General features: G+C 40.0%; 1 protein-coding gene across 2 annotated transcripts in view; it reads right to left on the bottom strand.

The window, feature by feature from the left end:
* Positions 1 to 10,000, bottom strand: part of Nell1 (neural EGFL like 1) — a 950,996-nt gene that overhangs the window by 221,732 nt on the left and 719,264 nt on the right. The gene's annotated exons all lie outside the window — the stretch shown is intronic.

Here is a 10,000-nt window from a genome sequence, read left to right as displayed (position 1 = left end):
GCAGAGGATCCTGAAGAGGACAACAGAAGAGCAAGCTTGCTGAGCATAAGCAAGCAGGCAAAGATCCTTCTATTTAATCTCTCTCTACTCTCTTTTTAAATTTTCTTTATTTATCTACCTATCTATTTATTTATGTATTTATTCACATTTGGTTTGTAGCCCTCCCCTCCCATCTCAATCCTACCCTCCTCTCTTCTCCCTATGCCCCCTCTCCCCTACTCAGAAAAGGCAGCCTTCCCCCACAAACTCACCCTAGCACACCAAGTCGCATCAGAACTGAGCTCCTCCTCTTCCTGTGGCCTGACAAGGCAGCCCCACCAGGGAAAAGTGATCAAATAGCAGGCAAGAGTCTATATCAGACAGCCCCTGCTTGCCTTACTAGGGAACCCACATGACTAGAGAAGGAACTATTTTAAGCTCATCCCTGCCTTGATTTCCAACAGTAATGAACTCTGACTTGGAACTGTGAGCCCTTTCCCAGTTTACATTGCTTTTTATCAGGGAGTTTCACCACAGAAAAAAATAAATAAAACCCAGACTTCACCCCCAGATGCTTCTCAGCTGAGGAGAGTCCCCAGTTAAACAACCATAGCAAAGCAGCACTCAAAACTGTCCCTTCACACCCCAAGCTCACCCACTCCACTATCAGAATAAGTAGCTAAGCTGCTTTTGCTCATCACAGTGCCCTAATCTCAGCATTTACCCATAGTAGTTTCTGAAGATACTTGCTGGCTGGCTTATTCTCCATTTTGCAGGTTGATCTTATGGAAAATTTTCTATCCCTGCATCATTCCCATCCAGGGTAAGTCACTGAAGGGTGTTACAATATAGTCAATTATATGATTTGTTGAATAATAAAATCATTGAAATTTGTTATCAATGAGTGATTGAAGTAGTTAAGGCTGAGCTCCTTGTATTCACCTGAGAGCTTCATGTGCAATAGTTTTAAATTTTAATTATAGTAAGAAAATGTCACCCTAGAAAAATGTCCTGGCTGTATGCTGCCATCGTCACATAATTAATAATAGACTAGCTATAAAAAGCCACAGGGTGTGTTTAGATAGCTGAGAACCAGCCAAAGGGGTAGAACTTATCACAATGTCGCTGTTTTCCACATCATTTACCATCTCTTGGGTAAATTCATATTCCACAAATTCAGCAATTAATTGTAAGCTGCTTTCTTGCTGGAGGAGAGTGCAGGCCTTGGAACTGAAGGACGAGTTCCTACTCCCAGCATCTTAGCACACTGGTGCACACACACACTCACACAGGCAAACAAGATTAGGAAAAACCTGCTTTGGTGTATTCCTCAACAAACTTACACACATCTTGAGAAATGCTACACTGTAAGCTGTTGTGAATGGCATTTTCACTGAGATAATTAAAGTATACGTCTGCATCACAGTAACATAAGGCGGTGGTTCTGCAAGGTAAGAGTGGCAGAGGGAAGTGACCTCAGAGGGTGCCAGAAGATAGCACGGCCGGAAGGAGAAAGTTCAGCTTCTCTTCCCTTAGCATACAGATACATGCCACCTGGACCCTGCAAACCATGTTAGAAGACCAGAGTATGTATGTGTTCCTGGTTGTACATAAAACTACCTTATCTAAGAATAACCTGAGGATCTGAGAGGGGTATGTGAGACACACATGACAGATTGTGGATGTGTACATCCATAATGTGACATCTTTGCTTATAAAGGAGTTTACCTAGATTGCTACTGTGTACTTTGTTTTGTAAAATTAGCATCATGCAGAGCATGACATTAGGACTGGGGAAGACATTAAAAACCTTCCTGGGTGGCCAGGCAGTGATGGCACACGCCTTTAATCCCAGCACCAGGGAGGGAGAGGCAGGTGGATCTCTGTGAGTTCACGGCCAACCTGATCTACAGAGTGAGTGAGCTTCAGGACAGCCAAAGCTACACACAGAGAAGCCCTGTCTCAAAAAACCAAACCAAACCAAACAAACAAAAAACTTCCTGGGAACTAGAGCACTAGAGAGATGGCTCAGCAGTTAAGGGAGATGGCTGTTTTCCCAGGAGCTCCAGGTTCCATTTCCACCACCCACATAGTAATTAAAAAGCACCTGTAACTCCAGTTTCAGGGGAATGCGGTACCCACTTCTGTCCTCTGCATGGACTACATGGTGTACAGACATACAAGCAAAGAAGTCATACATATCCATCAAGTAGAATAGTAAAGAAAGACTTTTAAAACTAAACCACTCCTACAAAAAGTTTACTGACAAAAGATAAATATGGGAATATCTTAAAGCTGATATAAAAATATGGAAATATCTCAAAGCTGTTATAAAAATGTTCAAAATGACGTCCAGGAACCAAGAGTACATTGGCACTAGCTGGCAAATCTGTGGTTCAAGCAAAGAGCCTTACCTACAAAACCCTTTCACTCATGACATGCAAGTTAACCTGTAAGCCCATGCTCAAAAAGGCAGGTTTATTCCTTCTTAAATAGTCCCATAATAGCTAAAAAATGGTTAAAATTCAAACAAAATATGAGCAGATAGCATAACAACCAGTTTACTTAACGGTTATTCAATCCATTCAGCTACTTGGTAATCCATAGATTTTTGTCTATGTCTGTCCACATCTCTCAAGATATAGGAACATAGCAATTTTAAGTAGAATTTATCTGGAACAATGAAGGAAATAACTGCTCCCTAGACCACTAGACAACATGAGAAAGTAATTAAAACAAAACTAAGTAAAGAAAGGCTTTATCATTAAAACTTTTAACTAGCTTGGGGGAATAAAGATCAACACTAGTTTTCTTGCTATGATTCTTAAAATACCAAAAAGAAACTGCTCTATTCTAGCATAAATATAGTAGATGATTACTTATATCCTGATAGGCTATATATATACATATATATATTATATTTAATTTATTATGATTTATTCACTTTGTATCCAAGCTGTAGCCCCCACCCTCATCCTCTCCCAATCCCACCCTCTTTCCCTCCCTTATCTCTTCCTTTGCCCCTTCCCCAGTCCACTGATAGTAGAGGTCCTCCTCCCCTTCCATCTGACCCTAGCCTATCAGGTCTCATCAGGACTGTCTTTCATAGGCTTCCTCTGTGACCTAATAGGCTTTCTTGACCAACATTGAAGCCAACATTCCAAAGGAAAGGCTATTCATAGACCCAGAGTTTGGACATCATATTAACATGCCATGTCATCACTCTTCCTTCTTAGTTTATAAACTGAGTGGTTAGAAAGTCCAAGGTCCACATCCTACCTTAGGCTTAAGAATGTGTGGCAAAATATTTAATCTCTCTGTGTCTCGGTTTCCTTAGTTCCAAGACACTGGTGGTTATTAATGATGTCACCTGTTCTGAAAGGGTTGACTCAAGTTACTAACTTAAACCACTCAGCACAGTGCACAGTGGAAGGCAATGTCCTCACAACTGATGGAGATTCCCATGTATATCACCCGGAGTCTCCTGAGCAACATGACAGTGATATTTTGAGCCAGTTTCATTTCTTAACTCCAGCAATGGAGTGCTGAGGTAAGACATGGACGATCCTTCTGCAGTCAAGGTGGAACCTGGTCTCTAGCCTTTCCTGACTTTATGACCTCAGAGACCCATGTAAGTAGCAACAGACCTGGGAGCTTAACTCCCTTACAAACTCAGGGAAACTCAGTTATAAGGGTTTGGGACTTAATAAGATGCTTATATGTCAACTTTTATCCAGAATCCGAAGCATGGCATAAACAGATTGAGGAAAGACAATGAGGTTACAAGCTTCGATCTGTTGTTGTAGTGCCATTTGTTATTTACCTACTGCCCCAAAGGAGATGCTTGATCAGATCAGCTCTAAGATGGCATGCTCCTGGTTTTGAGAGAATTTTTTATATTTGAAAGAAAAATGAAATCAGAAACCTCAGAGTGAGATTTAATCCACAGAAAGAATGCACACTTGTACTGGAAACAATTCTGGCATACAAAATCAACTGAGGTGTTCATGGGAACCAGGTGTTACATCCAATAATGGTGATATACACTAATGAAAAACAATAGCCCTTCACACACTGAGCATGTCTTCTGGTCCTCTTCAAGTTTTACCGGCATATACTTAGTTCCCAGAACATCCTAAAATCCTGGCAAGTGAGAATCTTTCCTTGGGTTTGTTTCTAACCCCTCTCAACACATTTTCTTCATCAATCCTCTGGGAAAGACAGATTTAAGGATGATGTCTGTCTGATAAAAGAAGCAAGAGATAGACACAGAGGCACTTAATTATCACAACTAGGTAACTCACCATTTCTAGTTTAATCTGGGCTCATTTGCAAGGCATCAATTAATAAATCAACTATTGATTTATTAAATCAAAGTCTGCTTCCATGAATTATAATCAAATTCTTATGCATCAAAAGTTTGGACAGGGATAAGCTGGAAAAACGTTTTATTGGTTAAGAGCACTGCCTGTTACTACAGAGGAGTCGAGCTCAGTTGCCAGCACCTACATGGCAGCTCACAAATGTCTGTAACTCCAGTTCTAGATGATCTGGCATCCTCGCATAGACATACATGGAGGCAAAACAGCAATGCAAGTAAAAATAAATATTTTAAAGAGAATTATAAAAGTCTGGAGTGGGGTGAGCTAAACGGAAGTGTGGTCATTTCAACAAAGCATCTGGTTCACTTTCCTCCAGGGAGCTGGTGGCCTTAGGGTCACATCAGCTTTCTTTTCCCTCTTGATACTTTTTTCAGACATCAACACCCATTCTCCAAATCAGTTCTGCCAACAATGAAGGATACAGTATCTCATTTTTTATTAATTATTGGCCTTTTTCAGAACATATGATTTAAAAAGGGCCCTTCAATTACCTCGGGTTGGCAGGTAGATGGGGACAGTATTCCTCTCTGCTCTGAGATGTCACTTGTCTTACAAGGCATGGGAAAGTCCCACACAAAGAAGAAATTCCTGGCATAAAAGTCAGTAATGATGAGATGGAAAAACTTTTACTCAAGTTACTCAGTTAAGTCCATTAAACAAATAAAGTTACTCAGTTAAGATCATGAAATATCTCTGGGGACCAAAATCTTGTTATTTTTATTTGCCCCCTCTTCCAATTTTGCTTTTATTAAAAGAGTCTTTTCCATCAAATACACTGAAAACATGGAGACAAGGAAGATAAAAATCAAGCAGAACGCTAGTTTATATGAGATATGTAAATGTCTTCAGTTCTCACTTGAGCCATTCAGTTCTTCAGTCAACGATGTATACATAATTTAATAATTATCCACTTTAGATATTAGACCTATAATATAGGATAAACATACCAAAATCTGTACACCTAAGGAAGCTTATCAGGCAGGAGGACTCTGGATAAGATGCTCAATCCTTATTCAGTAAGGCAAAAAGGATGGACATCGGAGGAGGGAGAAAACAGGGAACAGGACAGGAGCCTACCACAGAGGGACTCTGAAAGAATCTTCTCTGCAGGGTAACAAAGCAGATGCTGAGACTCATAGCCAAACTTCAGGCAGAGTGCAGAGAATCTTAGGAAAGAAGTGGGAGATAGTAAGACCTGGAGAGGACAGGAGCTCCACAAGGACAGCAACAGATCCAAAAATTCTGGGCACAGGGGTCTTTTCTGAAACTGATACTCCAACCAAGGACCACTCATAGAGATGGCTTGGAACCCCTGCATGAAGGTAGCCTATAGCAGTTCAGTGTCTGAGTGGCCTCCATAGTAATGGGGACAAGGACTGTCTCTGACATGAAGTGATTGGCCTGTTCTTCGATCACCTCCCCCTGAGGGGGAGCAGCCTTACCAGGCCACAGAGGAAGACAATGCAGCCACTCCTGATGAAACTTGATAGACTAGGATCAGAGGGAAGGGGAGGAGGACCTCCCTTATCAGTGGACTGAGAGAAGGTGGCGAAGAGGGAGGGTGAGATTGGGAAGGGAGGAGGGAGGGAGGTACAGGGGGGATACAAAGTGACTAACCTGTAATTAATAAAAATAAAATAATTTAAAAAATCCACTGAGCTGAGCAGATGGTACATGGTTCTATGCTAGATTATACTATCTGTGGGTCTAAGTAAGATAGACAGTACTTGTTCTCTTATAAGGTATTTTTTATTGTAATCAATTATTGATTTTCTTAAGTCTAGTTATTCAGGAAGTACACCATCTTCCTGGAAATAGATATTTTGACTCTTTCTAGATTTTGTAGCTTCGTAACTATTTCTAAACATATTTTAATAAACATGTTTGACTTCAAGAGATTTTTAAAAAAAATTGAACAAATTTTTAAATGAAAGGAATCATTTTGAGAAATAATAATAATTATCCACTTTAATACCTTCAGTGGCAGTTAATAGTGGCTGTGGAGAGGGTGTGTCCTAGAGGGTTGTCAAGCTCCCATGTTCCACACATGCTCACGCTCTCAGTCCTGCATGAGCAGTAGGCTGTACACATAAAGAAGTCATGGAACTAGGAGCACAACTTGGGGGAAAATATGAGTTTCAGTGAGTGAGGAAAGAAGGAGGAGAAGCAAGGAAATAGAGAATTAAAAGGACTAAAGTCCATTATATACATGTACAAAACTATAAAGAAATAAAACCCAAATAAATAAAATGTAAACACCATACATTTTAAAATATTTATTTTTATTTTTAATTATGTGTATGTTTCTATAGGGGTATGTGCATGAGTGTTGTTGGTTACAGGAGCCAAAAAAGGATTTCAGTTTCCCTGGAGCCAGAGTTACAGGTTGTAAGCCACCCAGTACAGGTTTTGAGAATAAAACATTGGTCCAGGAAAGTATAATTTATGTTTTGAATCGCTAGGCCATCTCTCCAGTTATACCCTTTCCATATATTATTTTTAAAAGAAAAATGAATCGCCTTCAACATGATCAGTTTTAATACCAGCTCTATACAGAAGTTTGCACTTTCCTCTTCAGTACAACATTTTCTTCTTAAGAAACATACCAAACGCAGACACTAGTAATGCTTTGCATGCAGGATTCCATTTCCTTATTACAGCATCATGGTGTACTCATGATACACACTTATCAAAGGAAAATGCTGGCCTATACCTAAGCAAGGTGTCAAGGTATCAAAGATCATTCTTCTACTGAGTGGCATCCTGGATTTGGTGCTGAGAGTTCTCACTGCATCACCAAGCTGTCATGGCTCTCCTGCCTCAAGTGTATGGACAATAAGCTGGGAACTGAGAAATCTATACACAGTCTGGAACATTGGCCCCGTTCCAGAGACACCCACACTACAAAGCAGACAGTGATATCATACAAGTAGGTAAAGACCTACAGTGGTGATAAGAACAATCAGGGGGTACAGGAAGTCTACAATTAACCATGCTGAGTGGACTAGAGCAATGCTCCCAAGCAGAGCTGACATCCAGGTTGGGTCTCAAAGAGTCAAGGAGATTTTTTTTTTGCCAGATGGTTCAGGAAATGTGACATTTCTGGTCAATGTTTTTTAAGAGAGAAGGTACTAAAGAAAAGACAAAAAAATGAAATGATAGCCTCAATGGTGAAAGACAAAACAGGGAACCACAGGCAAGCAGAGGACGTTAGGGTCTGTATGCTAGTCATCACCCTCTCCTTGAATCTCCTTCTCAGCTTCCTCAGGTTTGTTTCTTTTACTCTGTCCCTTAGTTGACTTAGGACTGTGCTTCATTATCACTGTACCACGATAGAACAATAAGAAGCAACCTCTTAAAATGCAGACCCTCACGTATACATATGCACATATACAAAAATGCACATCCAGAAGGCAAGCTAAACACAAAATTTTCATTTTTATGTAACTCTTTGTGATAATTTCTATGCTGACCTATCCATTTTTGTCTGTTTTACTCTGTTCTGCCCAACATCATTTATAAGTACAGCTATGCTCCAAGGCTTTATTTTCACAATCCACTAAACCTATGTTTTTAAAACATCAATTGGGATAGATAAACAACTAAGCCATTGAGAGAATGTGAAGCTTTTCCAGAAGACCCATATTTTATTCACAGCATCCCTCTTCAGGCTGCTCATGACTGCCCTTCACTCCAGCTTTCAGGGAGCTAAGAGTATCTCCTGGCTTCTGCTATCATTGCACACACACAGCAATCATTTACAGACACACAAATAAAAACCATAGATGGTTAAAAAATAAATTATAAAATTGCTTGTTTCATACATTTTCATTGCCCATGTATCATTTAAGCTCACAGTACTTTGTTAGAGAATGGGGCGTATGACTATTTTTATTCAGACTCCATAATTTTAAATTGAGATGTTGAGTGTAGCTGTAGAAGGGCTGACAGGCTGTTCCCCACTATATCTTCTAGTAGATTTAGTGTGTCTGGTTTGAACTTACTGGCACAGGAGACAACTTCCTGAGCAGAACACCAGCAACTCAGTCTTTAAAATAAACAATTAATAAATGGGACCTCATGAAACTGAAACGCTTCTGTAAAGCAAAGGATATTGTCGATAGAATAAAACAATGCCTACAGACAAGGAAAAGATCTTCATAGCCCTACATATGACAGAGAAAACTAATATCTGGAATATATAAAGAAACCAAGAAATAAAACACCAACAAACCAAATAATCCAATTAAAATGGGATACACAGCTAAACAGAGAATTTTCAAGAGAGGAATACTGAATAGATCAGATGCTCTTAAAGAAATATTCAAATCCTTAGTCATCAAAATGCAAATCAAATAAAATGCAAGTCAAAATGACTCTGAAATTCCATCTTATACCTATAAGAATGATAAAGATCAAAAACGTAAGTGACAGTACATGCTAGCAAAGTTTTGGAGAAAGGGGGAGACTTCTCTATTGCTGGTAGGGGTAAAAACTTGTACAACCAATTTGGAAATCAATCTCATGCTTTCTCAGAAAACTGGGACCAGCTCTAACTCAAGACCCAGCTATAGCACTCCTGGGCATATACCCAAAAGATGTTCTACCATATAACAATGACATTTGCTCAACTATGTTCATGGCAGCTTTATTCATGATAGCCAGAAACTGGAAAAAAAACATGTCCCTCCACTGAAGAATGGATACAGAAATTTGGCACATTTACATAATGAAATACTATTCAGCTTTTAAAAACAAGGAAATATGAAATTTGTAGACAAATGGATGGATCTGGAAAAGATCATTCTGAATGAGATAACCAGACCAAGAAATTCGCATATGGTATATACTTACTTATAAGTGGACATTGGCCATACAATACAATAACCATACTACAGCCTGCAGACCTAAAGAAGCTAAATAACAAGGAGGACCCTAGAGAGGATGCTTAATTATTATTCAGAAGGGAACATAGAATAGACAGTAGAAGTGAAGAGGGGGAACAGGACAGGCGCCAACCATAGATGTCCTCTGAAAGATTCCATCTAGCAGAGGATCAAGGTAGATGCTGAAACTCACAGCCAAACTTCGGGCAGGGCCCAGGGAGTCTTATGGAAGAGTTGGGGGATAGAAGGACCCAGGGACAATAGGAGCTCCACAAGAAGACCAACAGAGGCAATAAATCTGGGCTCAGGGGCACCTGTGGAGACTGATGCTCAACCAAGGATCATTCATGAGAGGACCCAGGCCTCCTGCTCAGATGTAACTGATAGACAGCCCAATCTCCCTGTAGGCTACCTAGTAAGAGGACCAGGGACTGTCTCTGACATAAACTCTGTTGCCTACTCTTCAGTCACTTCCCCAGGGTGGGGCATCCTTGCCAGGCCACAGAGAAAGGAGATGAGGCAGTCCTGAAGAAACTTGATAGTCTGGGGTCAGTTGGTAAGGGAGGAGGACTCCCCCTTTCTGAGGACTAGGGGAGGAGGAGAACAGGGAGAGAAGATGGGATGAGGAGGAGATGAGGGAAGGGACTACAATTAGTATATAAAATGAATAAATTAATAATAAAAAAGTGAAAGAAGAAAGAAAGAAAAAGAAAGAAAGAAAGAAAGAAAGAAAGAAAGAAAGAAAGAAAGAAA

The sequence above is a fragment of the Psammomys obesus genome, unplaced genomic scaffold, assembly GCF_907164565.1.
Source record: "Psammomys obesus unplaced genomic scaffold, mPsaObe1.curated_primary_1811, whole genome shotgun sequence".
Taxonomy (NCBI): domain Eukaryota; kingdom Metazoa; phylum Chordata; class Mammalia; order Rodentia; family Muridae; genus Psammomys; species Psammomys obesus.
This window is presented reverse-complemented; position numbering and strand designations above follow the sequence as displayed.